Source organism: Ranitomeya imitator, chromosome 10 (assembly GCF_032444005.1).
Source record: "Ranitomeya imitator isolate aRanImi1 chromosome 10, aRanImi1.pri, whole genome shotgun sequence".
NCBI lineage: Eukaryota > Metazoa > Chordata > Amphibia > Anura > Dendrobatidae > Ranitomeya > Ranitomeya imitator.
Genome location: NC_091291.1, coordinates 125,049,433 through 125,064,599, shown reverse-complemented (window position 1 = coordinate 125,064,599; position 15,167 = coordinate 125,049,433).

Genomic DNA, 15,167 nt, shown 5'->3' with positions numbered 1-15,167 from the left:
TAATTGGATTCATCATCAATCACGAATGCTCCAATTGCCCTGTTACGACATGGGTTACACACTGAGGTCTATTGCGACTGCATTCAACCCCTTTAAGGCAATGTTAGACTCACCAGGTGAGGTGGTTTCTCCAAGTCCAAGGTCTGGTTGGGTATATGGGCCATGGGCGTTGGCACAGCAGATAAACGGGGGCCTTTGACGTACATAGAAATCATGGGGCCCCATAGTAGAAGTTCTAATTGCCCCTACTCAACCAAAATATTAATTAATATTTGACGTAGTCACAGAAGAGCATCTGTCACAACTTTGCAGTCCTTACAAAGTAATTTTCCTCCTAGTGAAGCCCTATATTCCCCTTTCCTTTGACCCATAAAGTATGATGCCAACAAAAGTGCCATACAAACACTGTATGATACCCCTACAGTGAATTCTTTCACAGTACCCTACACACGCACTATATGATGACCCTACTGTATCCCACTTCAACTACCCCTGCAAAGTATGGTGCCCCACACTGTATAACCCCCAACTGTGACCCCTACACAGTCCTCCATGCAGAATAATGGGCCTACATACAGTATAATGGCCCCACACCTCACCACACTGTATAATTGCCCCCATTAGTCCTCCAAACAGTACAATTTCCCCAACAAAGTATGATGGACCCCACACAAACCTTCACATTGTATAATTGCTTGCATACAGTATAATGGCACCCACAAAGCCCTCTATAAAGTATAAAGGCTCCCACATAGTCCTCCAAACATTATAATGGCCTCCACATAGCCCTTCATATTGTATAATGAGCCCCATAGTCCTCCAGAAAGTATACTGCTCCTCATAATCCTCCACATAGTAACCTGCATTGAGTTGTCAGACACTGAGGAAGAAAGATGGAGGAGGGATTGTCAGCTTATACTCCCTCTTTTATCAAAACTTTCAACTGTATTGGCATCCAGTATGCCGATAGAGAGGAATGTGCGATGGGGGGCAGGGAGGCCCGGTGCCGGAGCTGATGAGCATTTTAGCTGCACATAGCAGGGATGAAGGCCTGCTATGTGTAGCAGAAGCAATCAGAAGATCAAAGATTCTAGTTTCCCATGAAGCCAGTGAAAAAAAAAAGTTTTAAAAAATATTGAAACAATTAAAAATACATAAAAGTTTAATTACCCCCCCCCCATTCAAAATAAAACAATAAAAAAATACACATGTGGTATCGCCGAATTCAGAATTGCCGGGTCTATCAATATATAAAAATAATTTTTCCGATCAGTAAACAGCGTAGTGATAAAAAATAAAAATGCCAAAATTAGTTTTTTTTTCGTCTCCAGAACATTGCATTAAAAATTAAAATGTAATTAGAGGGAGATCAAAAGATCATATCTACACCAAAACGGTATCAATAAAAATGTCAGATCGGCATGCAAAAAATAAGCCCTCACCCAGCCCCAGATCATGAAAAATTGAGAAGTTAAGGGTCTCTTAAAATGGAGATTTTTTTGAGAAAATTTAGATTTTTTTCACCACTTAAATAAAAAAGAACCTATGCATATTAAGTTCAAAGCAGCAGAAGAAAAAAAAAGCGGGATGCACTCACCAATCTTCAAAATAGCAACTTTATTAAGTCTTCATAAGTAAAACTTCATGACCGGGGGAAGAGGAAAGGAGCTCGAGCGAGCGGGAGGAGGAGACGGCCGTTTCGCGCAATCCTTGCGCTTCAACGGGACCCGTTGAAGCGCAAGGATCGCGCGAAACTGCCGTCGTCTCCTCCTGCTCGCTCGAGCTCCTTTCCTCTTCCCCCGGCCATGAGGTTTTACTTATTATGAAGGCTTAATAAAGTTGCTATTTTGAAGATTGGTGAGTGCATCCCGCTTTTTACTTCTGCTGCTTTGAACACAATTGCTATTTTATGGTTTTGCACCCGTTATCTTTCTCGGTATGTCTATTTTGGATAGGATATGCTATTCACACCGGCTTCTTTGAAGAGTATGGACTTCTTTGGGGCAGTGCCGTCCACATGCTATTTTTTCTCCCTTGTTCACTATGCATATTTGGTATCTACAAACTTGTAATGACCTGGAGAATCATAACGGCAGCTCAGTTATAGCATTTAGTGGACATGCTAAACAAAACAATTGTGGAATCGCACATTTTTTCAATTTCACCACACTTGGAATTTTTTTCCCGTTTTCCAGTGCACTACCAAAACTTTGTGATCTTTCTGTAAAGTTAAAAAAAACAATAAGTTAGTGTTACCTAAATGAGGACATCTGATGCTGGTTCCTGGATTTCATTGTATACAACAATGTCTAATTATTACTTCTGTATCTAGATTGTTAAACCTTTTCTATTGTTGAACGTGTATGAAAGCCCTGCAAGAAGTTAGATCCATGCTTCGCTTCTCATGTGCTTCTCCACGGCCCCATCACTAATTCTATTTACTCTACTCGTAATGGCAGAGCAAATATATCTAAAATAATAAGGATGTGACAATTTTCCCTATTATACCATTTGCCGGATCAGCTGCACATGATTCTCAGACTGTACACACAATGACATTGCTCTGAAATAAATCAATTAGGGTCGAGCTGCAGCAGGCCGAGCCTGTAAGCTGTGAAGTGGTTAGTGCACCAATCAATAAGGTGGAACATATTCAAGAAACTGTGACAAGACTGAGAGGTCCAGAGGTGATCATGACCGATTATAATGCACTGTTAATCATTCTCCTTGGTGTCAATGCTTTACACTAGGGCAAATTGCCTGGAAGAAGATGTTGTTAGCCCGAGAAACAAGGATCTTAGGAACCGCCATGGGAGGCCTGCAAGAAAAGCAAACGACAGCCCCGTGCTCTAAATTACAGTCCTAACCGAAGGAAAGTACTAATAGTGTTGTGAATTGTTTGACTTTTACCACTTTGCCATATGATAAATATTATTATTACCATTGGAAAATTAACTATTATTCAGAACTTTCATCCAAATTCTCAAAATGTGTTTAGAACCATCAATGTCACACGTTGACCCAAGATTTCTTTATTTTTCGTTATTTTACTCACTCATTGATTCCCCAGAAATTGTCGGCACTGTCCCTGATGAGGCTCTAGATTCCTTATCAGTATGTCTTTGGCATGTTGAGAGGAAACTGGACAATTCAGAGGAAACCCACGCAAATACGGGGAGAACATTCAAAGTCCTTACAGATGTTGTCCTTGGTGGGATTTGAACCCAGGAACCCCAGAGCTAAAAGGCTGCAGTGCCAACTGCTGAGCCACCACATAACTGGCAGTATCTCTTTATTAAGAGTTTATGTACTATGGTGGCAGCCCATAAGGTTGGTATGTGGCCCGTGGAGAGAGGGGGACAAGATTGGCATCATAGACCGACCAGAGCTTTTACTGGAATAGGTAGGGTATAGTGATGCATGTGTGGAAAAAAGGGAATCCAGCTCCAAGAGGTAAAATCACTTAAAGGGAACCTGTCACCTGAATTTGGCGGGACAGGTTTGCAGTCATATGGGCGGGGTTTTCGGGTGTTTGATTCACCCTTTCCTTACCCGCTGGCTGCATGCTGGCCGCAATATTGGGTTGAAGTTCATGCTGTGTCCCCTGTAGTACACGCCTGCGCAAGGCTATCTTGCCTTGCGCATGCGCAGTATGCTTTGCCCAACTGCGGGCAAAGCTGAAAAGCATTAGTGCACATGCGCCGGTGTACTATGTCCCGCTGTGTTCCTGGACATAGTGTGCCAGCGCATGCGCACTAATGCTTTTCGGCTTTGCCCGCAGTTGGGCAAAGCATACTGCGCATGCGCAAGGCAAGATTGCCTTGCACAGGTGTGTACTACGGGGGACACAGCATGAACTTCAACCCAATATTGCGGCCAGCATGCAGCCAGCGGGTTAGGAAAAGGTGAATCAAACACCCGAAAACCCTGCTCATTTGACCGCAGGTTCCCGTTAACTCTAATAGTATATTCATATAAAATTGAAATAGGCTAAAAGACATACAAAAGCTGGATATGCCGGAAGGAGAGGGCCTGTATAAACTGTACGCATTTCGAACACACAAGTCCTCTTAGCCTCAGTTAGCTCTGACCAGGCACAGTATTAATTCATACAAAGACATAACAGGTGTCGAAAGAAAAAAAAGCACCACCTTCAACAAATATATAAGACAATGAATTAATGTTATAACTAGAATTTGTCAAGCTAATGTCGATGAAACAAAGAACAGTCAATAATGCAACATGATTTATTTTTTAAGATTTAAACCTGATGGAAAACGCGTGTTCAACAAATATATCCAAAATGCTTCTTTATCACGTAATTTCATCTCTCTGTCCCCACCCCGTGGATCTATATTAATTTGTTCGGCTGCAAAAGCTTGAAGGAACGTGGTTTGTCTATTGTGAATGGTAACAAATTGATAAATTAGAAATATCTGTTGTTGGTTGTAAAATGTCATATAAATGTTCTCTTACTCTATTTTTTAATTTGCGAATATTGGAACAGACATATTGGATTTTACATTCTGATCACTCAATAATGTAGACCACATGGTCAGAATTGCAATTCAATTTTTTTTTAATTTTGTAGATTTTTTCATTGTTATTATCTGAAAAAGTCGAAGTTTTTTTTTAAATGGAACATGTTTTACATGCAAATTGTCCACACTTGTAGCAACCTGCCATGGTCAACCAATGAGATGGTTTGGAATTCCTGTTTGGATTGTAAAAGCTGGGAGACAAGTAACTCCCTAACGTCGGTGCACGTCTAGCCAATATTTTAATGCCATTTTTTTAAAATACTGTCCATAGCATCAGAAATGAGAGCATTTAGCGCATAAAAATGGCCAATTTTATGTGTACCTGGTAGCCACATTAGGGCATCTCTCTTATACCAGGTCCTAAACTTGCCTTTCCTCGCTGAGAATAAACGTCTCCATCTGAATGGGTACCTGTGAAACCTCTTCTTAGACTAAAATTCTCTCTCTCTGTGGAGGGGTATGGGACCTGCTGTAATTAAAACACCTGAAGCTAGGAGGCGGAGTGCACGATCAGAAGGCTAGAGAATACATTTCAAAAAACCTGACCGTCACATCCGAACATAGACTAAGTGTGAACAGGTTCTGAACCTAAAGTTGCCAACTCGTATATAGTTAAGTAAATAAGGCAGCACACTGCAGCGCTGAAACATGCAAACATGAAATACGAAAATTGAACTGCATTACTGCACTAGAAATATGAAAAATGAGAGCGTTTAGTGCATAAAAATGGCCAATTTTATGTGTACCTGGTAGCCACATTAGGGCATCTCTCTTATACCAGGTCCTACGCTTGCCTTACCTCGCTGAGAATAAACGTCTCCATCTGAATGGGTACATGTGAAACCTCTTACTACACTAAAATTCTCTCTCTCTGTGGAGGGGTATGGGACCTGCTGTAATTAAAAAAACAGTGACTAGGAGGCGGGAGTGCTCAATCAGAAGGCTGGAGAATACATTTCAAAAAACCTGACCATCACATCCAAACATAGACTAAGTGTGAACAGGTGCTGAACCTAAAGTTGCCAACTCGTATATAGTTAAGTAAATAAGGCAGCACACTGCAGCGCTGAAACATGCAAACATGAAATACGAAAATTGAACTCCGCTCTGGAGTGCCGGCGCCACAGCTTGGTTTTCACATGCGAGACTCGCACGTATTTCTTGCAAGTGAGAAGGCGCCCTAAGAGTTAGAAATGTCCTATACATTGACAAAGCGTAATTTGATCAACTCTATAATTGTATATTGCGCACCAAAGATCTGCCGATTCATAAGTGAAATTTATCATTTCCTCTGACATCAAAAAGTTTGTAAAATTTGATGCAAGTGGTATTTGTAGAGGAAATGACTCCACTCTCACAAAGACTTGAATAAAGTGTGATTTTTAATTTTGTAGCAGGCACAAAGAACATGTCAAAAATGCATGGAGACACATGCGACAAGTTGACTGTAACTCATGGCTTGCGTAGATTTCATTTGACAACTCAAAAGATGAGCCTTGGAATACATTTCCTACACTTTACCCCAGTGATTAAACAATTGGTGAAAACCAAGCAATGCGTAACTCCTGAGAGTCTGGATGCAGTGAATGACAGTTCTGCCATCCAATCTAGGAATGGGGTGTACTGAGCTGTCAGTATGGTGATGGTCAGCTCAGTCATCCATCTGTCAGTGTCTGGAGTGACATTTTAGCCCTCCAGTCAGGACCAGGATGTTGTGCCACTTCATCCATGTGTCTCTTGTCCAGAGTAATTACATGGATATCTAAGCATCTCTCTGCCTTTGATTGCTGCCAATTGTAGATTTGCTCATGAGGTTTGTATTTGCTCTGTGCTCCTTGTCTGGTATTCTGATCTTTGCTGCCGGACCTAGGATTTTTCTTGACCATCCATTTGTCTAGCCCCTTTGTCGTGATCTGCTACTCTCTTGTAATATTAACCTTGGACTGTTTCCTGACTACACCTTCGCCTCATTCATCTGTTTATGATGTACTCTTTAGGATTTTGACCTCGGTCCTCTTGATTACGCAGCTTCATGGCTCATCCGTGAATAATGACTAACATCACACAATAGCTCTTTAGGATTTTGACCTCGGTCCTCTTGATTACGCAGCTTCATGGCTCATTCGTGAATAATGACCAACACCACACAATAGCTGCCGGATTCTGCCCTAAGCCCTTAAAAAGGATCTGCCCACACTCCTGACCTGTTTGTTTCAGTAAATACTATTATTTTACACTAGATGGCAGCCCGATTCTAAAGAATCGGGAGTCTAGAATCCATATATACTTTATTTATTCAAATGTAAGAATAATACAATTAATAAATAATAGTAAGAAAGAACAAAAAATGGCTGCACTCACCAGCTCTTGACAATTCTTGTTATTTAAGTAAAAATTCAAAAATCACACCAAAATGGCGGGCGGAGTGTGTCACAGTACGGCACGTTTCTGATTGGTCGCTCGCAGCAGGCAGCAACCAATCAGACACTGGACACTGTTGACGTCACTTATCTCCGGACATTAGCTCCGGACATTAGCTCCGGACATTAGCTCCGGACATTAGCTCCGGACAAAGCCACGGAAGTTGGCACAAATTGCAGGAAGTAGTATTCTAGGCAATTAATCTCCGGACATTAGCTCCGGACATTAGCTCCGGACATTAGCTCCGGACAAAGCCACGGAAGTTGGCACAAATTGCAGGAAGTAGTATTCTAGGCAATTATATATTAGATGTGGCAAAGAAGAGGTTAATAAACGGCAGTCTCTCAGTATAACAGTCAGTGAATAATAGGCAGTATATGGAGAAAACACCAAACAAAAGTTCAAAATTGGTGTGAAAATGTCACTGAACCACTTCACAACTAGATATATATAGTTTTGGTAAATGGTATTATCATTTTTTTGACGAAATTCGTCAGGAGCTTGAAGAGCAACGTCACTGGGCCCGCCTCCACGCAGTAGAAACTTGCTGTGAGGTAAAAATTCAAAAATCACACCAAAATGGCGGGCGGAGTGTGTCACAGTACGGCACGTTTCTGATTGGTCGCTCGCAGCAGGCGGCAACCAATCAGACACTGGACACTGTTGACGTCACTTATCTCCGGACATTAGCTCCGGACATTAGCTCCGGACATTAGCTCCGGACAGGAAGTTGGCACAAATTGCAGGAAGTAGTATTCTAGGCAATTATATATTAGATAATATAATAATTCTAGAATATCTTGCGGTAAGCTAAGTATGGTGCTGCTCCTCCAGGTCTCGTAGTTGGGGTGTGCGTCACTGACATTCTGACAGCGTCTAATCAGTGCTGACAATCTCACATTGGGTGGAGATATGTTTCTTTTCACAAGGTTAATGGTCATAGCCCTTGTCAATTTATTCATATATTTGCAGGAAAGATAAACAAAAAATGGCACAAGGCACGGTTATCAGAAATGATGCCCCAGAATTATTTCATTGGCAATTTATTATTCCCAACATGTCCGCAATGGGCACAGGTCTTACTTACAAATCTCAATATAGCTACAAATTGTATCAGACTGGGTTGGCGATTGCCCACCAGTGACCTTGATTCTGAATACCCACTGCTTATCTACATGCATTATTACCTGACCCTCATTCACAAATTTGACTGTTTGTCTACAAGGCTACTTTCACACTAGCGTCGTACGACGCACATCGTTGCGACGTACCGATGCATACTGTGAATGCGCCGCACAACGGGGGCAGCGGATGCAGTTTTCCAATGCATCCGCTGCCCCATTCTGAGCTGCGGGGAGGAGGGGGCGGAGTTCCGGCCGCGCATGCGCGGTCGGAAATGGCGGACACAACGCACCAAAAAACATTTCATGCAACGTTTTTTGGTGCCGACGGTCCGCCACAACACGACGCAACCGTCGCAGGACGGTTGCGACGTGTGGCAATGCGTCGCTAATACAAGCCTATGGAGAAAATACGCATCTTGCAGACAACTTTGCAGGATGTGTTTTTTCTGCAAAACGACGCATTGCGACGTGCGTCGTACGACGCTAGTGTGAAAGTAGCCTAATAAAGAGGGTTAGTTTGTTAACTGAATGTTGAGATGCTGCCTTTCTCTGTAAACACTGCATTAAGTATACTGAGTCAAGCACTGCTCATGTGGGGGGCCTACCGGGAATTTGCCTGCTCCCCTTTGGGCCAGTCCTTAGCCTTTCTACATATATGAGCCAGGTAAGGGGCGTAACTACATTTCCAATCATAATTATTCAACCTGCATTGTAGATTTGGTTTGTTCGCAACAGGATCGCGGTGGTTTGTACTGATGAAAAAGTTTCAAACTTTGAAACCAGTTGACTAATACGCCACATACTTGGATTCCGGTCTTCTCAACATTCTTAAATTGGCAACACAGTTAAACCCATTTGATTCCAGTTTTTTCACATTTACAATACCGTGGGTCTGCAGCAACCAGTGATTTTTTTTAAGTCATTTTGAGTACACAACCTGATCAGGTGAGCACGATTGTCCTACATTCTCCCTACTTTATATCCAGATATGACCCTATTGCGCTTTTTGTCCCTCCAGTTTTTTTTACTTTCTTGCTATCTCTTTGTACCTTTTCCCTTGTCTCTGCAAGACAATGATTTGTTCTCTTAACTTTCTGGACCACTCTCTTGACAACCCAACGATATTAATGAACCGGAGGCTATTTCTTGTGACGGACAACCTAGGATTCCTCAGGAAGTCTGCCAGAGTCAGTGTCTGGCTATGCGTCATGTTCACAGCAGGTCATAACAGCCAAAAGGGCTCTACGAAGCACCAAAGATGATTGTCGCGAGAAAGTGGAAAAATTCTGAGACTGCATTGGCCAGTAAAAGTGGCATTTTAGGTCTTATTTGGACTAAACCACTTGAGTTTTTTTTTACATTATTCTTAGTTGGGTTTTTCTGCAAATGGCAGAAAGTTTTTAAATTTTGCTAATACATCTAATTCGAGAAGCACGTTTGCTCAGTGGTTATCAGTGCAGCACTGGAGTCCTGGGTTCAAATCCCACCAAGGACAACATCTGCAAGGAGTTTCTATGTTCTCCCCGTATTTGCGTGGGTTTCCTAAGAGTTCTCTGGTTTCCTCCAACATTCCAAAGACATACTGATAGGGAATCTGGATTGTGAGCCCCATCGGGGACAGTCTGTAAAGGGCTGTGAAATTAATGGTGCTATATAAGCGAGTAAAATTAAATAAAATAAATAAATAATATGTTTTGGGAGAAGCATTGTGAATGGCACATGGTAAGCAGAGGACAAAATTATATACAGTATTTGTCTTTGTCTCCCATGTTACGCCTTTGAACCTCATGCTATATGAACAGATCAGAAGTGAACCCCCTGATACATTATTTTTAATAATAAAAAGGATATTACATTTAAGAACTGGATAGGGACTGACGCTCCAACATAGGGAATACTGCACAGATTGTTATATCATATTCCCCAACAGTGTAATGGAAAACATCAGCTTTTACACTTCCTTTGAAAAAAACACCTTTATTATCTTGAAAACACACAGATCCGTGCGACGTGGTCTCGTCATTAAAATCCATTCCGGTTCTTCTATCAGCGTTTCCATAGCAACGCCGCTTTTCTCTCCTGCAAACACTCGCTTGTAATACAGTACTGTAATTATTTCCAGTAATTCCTGTGTAATAATACGCTGCGATATAGAACTGTACATTTCACCTCCGCGCACTTCTCATCCTGGAAGCCCATATAATATATCAACCCTTATATTTAATATTAATAACAACAACGTTTGCTATATGGGTTTATAGGAAGTAACTTATTTTTATTATTATTTACTTGCATCCTTTTCTAAAAAAAAAAAAAAAAAAAAACATAAAAAAAACCCTGCCAATTTGTTGCAAGCTTCAGCTTTTATCCTGCTGGTGTCAACAGTGATCTTTACCCATCAGTGCCGCCAGTGTGCATTATGTGGCCGGCCGGCCGCCTAACCATTACAATGTTCACGTCACACATTTCTGGAAAGGATAGGACCATATACAAGCTCCAGTTCTGACTTTCAGTTCTTTCTCAGCTAGTGGGTGGAAGCTAGATGCTAAGGGATGAGGGATTCCTGCTCTGTTGTCTCTATGTATCACAAACCCAGGACGAGCAAATGGAGGACATTGTGCAGCAAACACTTAGCTGTCAATCTAGTACTGATGTGGAAGAAAACATTTATTATCGAGCAGTGACATCATCTGTGTGCGTCTCTGCATCTCTCTCTATATATACATTACTTCTAAAACACCCTTTATTCTCCCTCTTTCTATTTCCCTGCGTTCCTCCACTTTCACCCCCTATCCCTTTCCTTCACTCTCATGCTCTCTTCTGCTCTGTCTTTCTCTTTCCCTCTCTCTCCCCTTTTCCCTCTTTCTATTTCACTTTCCCTCTCTATCTCTTTCCCTCTCTCTCCCCTTTTCCCTCTTTCTATTTCACTTTCCCTCTCTATCTCTTTCCCTCTCTCTCCATCCCTTTACCCCTCTCTCTTTCCCTCTCCCCCTTTCCATCACTCTCTCCCTTTCCCCTCTATCCCTCTTTCCTCCTCTTTCTTTTCCCCCTCCCCTTTCCTTCTCTCCCCCTTTCCCTCTCTCTTTTCCCCTCTTTCTCTCTTTCCCTTTCCCTAAATTCCCCTTTCCCCTCCCCCTTTCTCTCACTCCCCCTTTCCTTCTCTCTCTCTTTCCCCCTCTTTCTCCCTTTACCTCTTTCCCTTTCCCCTCTTTCTCTCTTTCCCTTTCCCTAAATTCCCCTTTCCCCTCCCCCTTTCTCTCACTCCCCCTTTCCTTCTCTCTCTCTTTCCCCCTCTTTCTCCCTTTACCTCTTTCCCTTTCCCCTCTTTCTCTCTTTCCCTCCCTCCCCCTTCCATCACTCTCTTCCTTTTCCTCTATCCCCCTTTCCCTCTCTCTCTCTCTTTCCCCCTCTCCCTTTCTCTCTCCCTCTCTCTATTCCCCTTTCTTTCTCCCTCACTCTCTCTATTCCCCTTTCTTTCTCCCTCTCCCTATTCCCCTTTCTTTCTCTCTCTCCCTCTCCCTATCCCCCTTTCTCTCTCCCTCTCTCTATTCCCCTTTCTTTCTCCCTCTCTCTATTCCCCTTTCTTTCTCTCTCCCTCTCTCTATTCCCCTTTCTTTCTCTCTCCCTCTCTCTATTCCCCTTTCTTTCTCTCTCTCTCTATTCCCCTTTCTTTCTCCCTCACTCTCTCTATTTCCCTTTCCCTCTCTCTATTTCCCTTTCCCTCTCCCCCTATCCTTTCCTCCTCCTTTTCCTCTCTCTTTCCTTTCCCCTTTCCCTTTCTCTCCCACTTTCCCACTCTCTGTTTTAATCTCTCCTGATTTTTTTCTCTTTCTCTCCCTTTCCTTCTCTCTCTCTCCCTTTCCCTCTCCTTCCTCTTCTCCACAGACTTGAACTGACAGTTATGATTTTATCCCTCAGTGACCTGCCAATCAATCTTCTTTTTGAGAAAAATTAATTTTTGCTGTTTTATTGTTATTTATTTTATTCTACATTGAATCATAATCTCAGGAACTTTGTAGGAGAAGTGGCTCATAAGTGGAGAAAGCACAATAATTCTCCGATATCACAAATTTTCTTATGTTTGCTTGTAGATTTGTTTGCAGCATTGTTATCTGAAAATGATGGGCATCATTAAACCTGAAAAATATTATAAAATAAAAGTACATAATTACCTTTCGCTTTGAAGGACTTTGTGGGACTAAATTACTCGGGTTGCGCTATTTCTTACAATTGGCGAGGCTCAACTCCCAGACTTCATCATTTGTGATGCTCAGCCATGTCAGACATCCAAACCTTTTGCATACTATCTTTATAATTGTATCTTTGATTGCTCTCCTGACAGCTACAGTACATGCTCATTTTCTAAAACCTTATGTTGCTGCTTGTCACATTGCACAGAAAGCAGGACGCCGTGGCCTTAAATTACTGAGACTATTACTAATTGCAGTGTGTTTTATAGAATCTTATGAAAAAAAACAGACAGAGGTTGCATATCCCTTCACCTTTTGTACGAGCAAATCTACCGGAAAATCATCATGTGATTCTTTACTTTGAGTTTGCATAAAAGTGATTCGGAATTTACATAAATGGAAACACCTGGATAGAGAAAAATCACAAAAAAATACAATAAATACATTCCATTGCATTGATGGAGATGTAAACCTTGTTTAGATGTCGATATTTAAGCTTTTTTTTCCTATGGGGCTAATCACTTATACGCAGGTTGTTGCTAACTATCTGCCCGTTCTACCCTTCAACAATTTCTCCCGGTGCGTTCTTTGCGGTGATTCTCCTATTTCCTGTGACGTCACATCGACAGAGCGGTTCCTTCTCTTCCGCTCTGCTCAGTTGACGGGGCGTCGCTACCAATGCTAAGTTGATTGACAGCCAGTTTCTCACAATTTTATGCCGAGCCTTCCGTCAATCCCGAAAATGTCAGCAGTGATGCCCCAGCGACAGATTGGAGCAGAAGAGAAGTAGCTGCTCTGTTAATTTGACATCACAGAAAGCAGGAGCATCACCAGAAGGAGTGTGTCCGTGACTTCTATACCCAGGAGAGATCATTCGACAGCAAAATATAGAGGTAGTTAGAAACTACCTGCTGATAAGTACTTAGCCCAATAGAAAATAAAAACTAAGTGCCAGATAATCCATTTAAGTTAAAAGCCGCCCGCAAAGAGCAGTAATGATATATACTAATTTTACAAACTCATTTATAGAAAAATGAGAAAAAATTCCAAAGAGCAGTTACATTGTGGGAAAAAAAAAAACGCAATTCTGTCATCGTTTTTTGGAGTTTTGTTTTTATGGCATTCAGTGTGGCAAAAATAACCGAGTAACATGATTCTCCAAATACAGTAATACCAAACTTGTGTTCTTTTTGTATATTTTAATGGTTAAAAAAATGTTTTGGCTTGCGTCACCATTTTCTGAGATCAGAAACTTTTTTATTTTTCCAGTGAAGGAGTTATGTGAAAGCTTGGTGAACAGACATTTTTATTGGTATTTTATTGGTAAATCAAACTTTTTTTTCAATTTTATTAACAATTTTTACAAAATTATTTTAGCCTTCCTGGAGGGTACATAAACCTTTAATCGTTTAATCGCCCGTTCTATGTACTAAAATAATGGTATATTGCACTATATGGGTATTTTGGAGCTCTGCGGATTATTCCGCAGCGGATTTGTGAAATCCGCAGGTAATAGGCACTGCGTTTTACCTGCGGATTTCCTGCGGAATTACTGCGGATTTATTGCGGAATTAGTGAGGATTCCACTGCGGTTTTACACCTGTGGATTCCTATTGAGGAGCAGGTGTAAACCGCAGCGGAATCCGCACAAAGAATTGACATGCTGTGGAATAAACAATGCTGCGTTTCTGCACATTTTTTTTCTGCAGCATGGGCACTGCGGATTGCGTTTCCCATAGGTTTACATTGTACTGTGAATGCATGGGAAACTGCTGCGAACCCGCTGTGGATCCGCAGCAAAATCCGCACCGTGTGCACATAGCCCATAGGTGAAATTACTTTCTCCTATCTAGCCAAAGCACAACATTTTCTTCACAGGAGAACAAAGATGGAGGGTTTTCTGCGGGCCCCCAACTGCAATGGCAACCCATCAATTTAGTGATTGATGCTGGAATTTTAAGAGTTAAACAGCAGTGATCATAACTAGTGATGAGCGAGTGTGCTGGTTACTCGAGTTTTCCGAGCATGCTCGGGTGTCCTCCGAGTATCTTGGGCGTTCTCGTAGATGATGTTTGTATCCCCGCAGCTGCATGATTTGTGGCTGCTAGACAGCCTGAATACATGTGGGGATTGGCTGTTTGTTAGGAAATCCACACGTGTATTCAGGCTGTCTAGCAGCTGAAAATCTATGAGCAGGCCCAAGATACTCGGAGAACACCCGAGCATGCTCGGAATACTCGAGTAACGAGCACACTCGCTCATCACTGATCAGTACTCCTTCCGGTTGCTGCTGCTAGTTGACTCTCGAGCTCGACGTATACACCAGCACTTTTTCATGCTCTGTACATGTTTGGATGGATTTAATGATCTTTCATTTATGTATAGTTTATATTTAGTGCGGAGTGAACGTGCTGGGATAAGGCGTTATCTGAGTATGAGTGACTTCATCATGCTTGAAAAATTCTTTTCGAGTCCCCGTGGCTGTTTGACAACCACAACGCATTCAGGGAGTATTTGTTTGGTATGCAATCAATGCATATGTTGTGCCTATCGAACAGCCGCGGGGGCACGAAAATTTTTCGAGCACGCCGAAGTCACTCGGTTAGTACTCGAGCACACGCTATACACCTTATCACTATTCATATTGCTTTATGAGTTTTGTATTATCGTAGCAATTTCGTATATACCATTTTAATTCAGGTGTTACACTTTATTATTCCGTAGATTGTTTTTGCCATTAGAAACCCTCCGAACGACTCATTCAACCTTTCACCTTGTGCTGATTTAAAGAGCTTGGAAAGGCCATACAATATCCTGAGACTCGTTTCCAAAAATCTATTGAGCTTTCATATCAAAACTAAGGTGAAAACAAGCCCTTGAGGTTAGAGCAG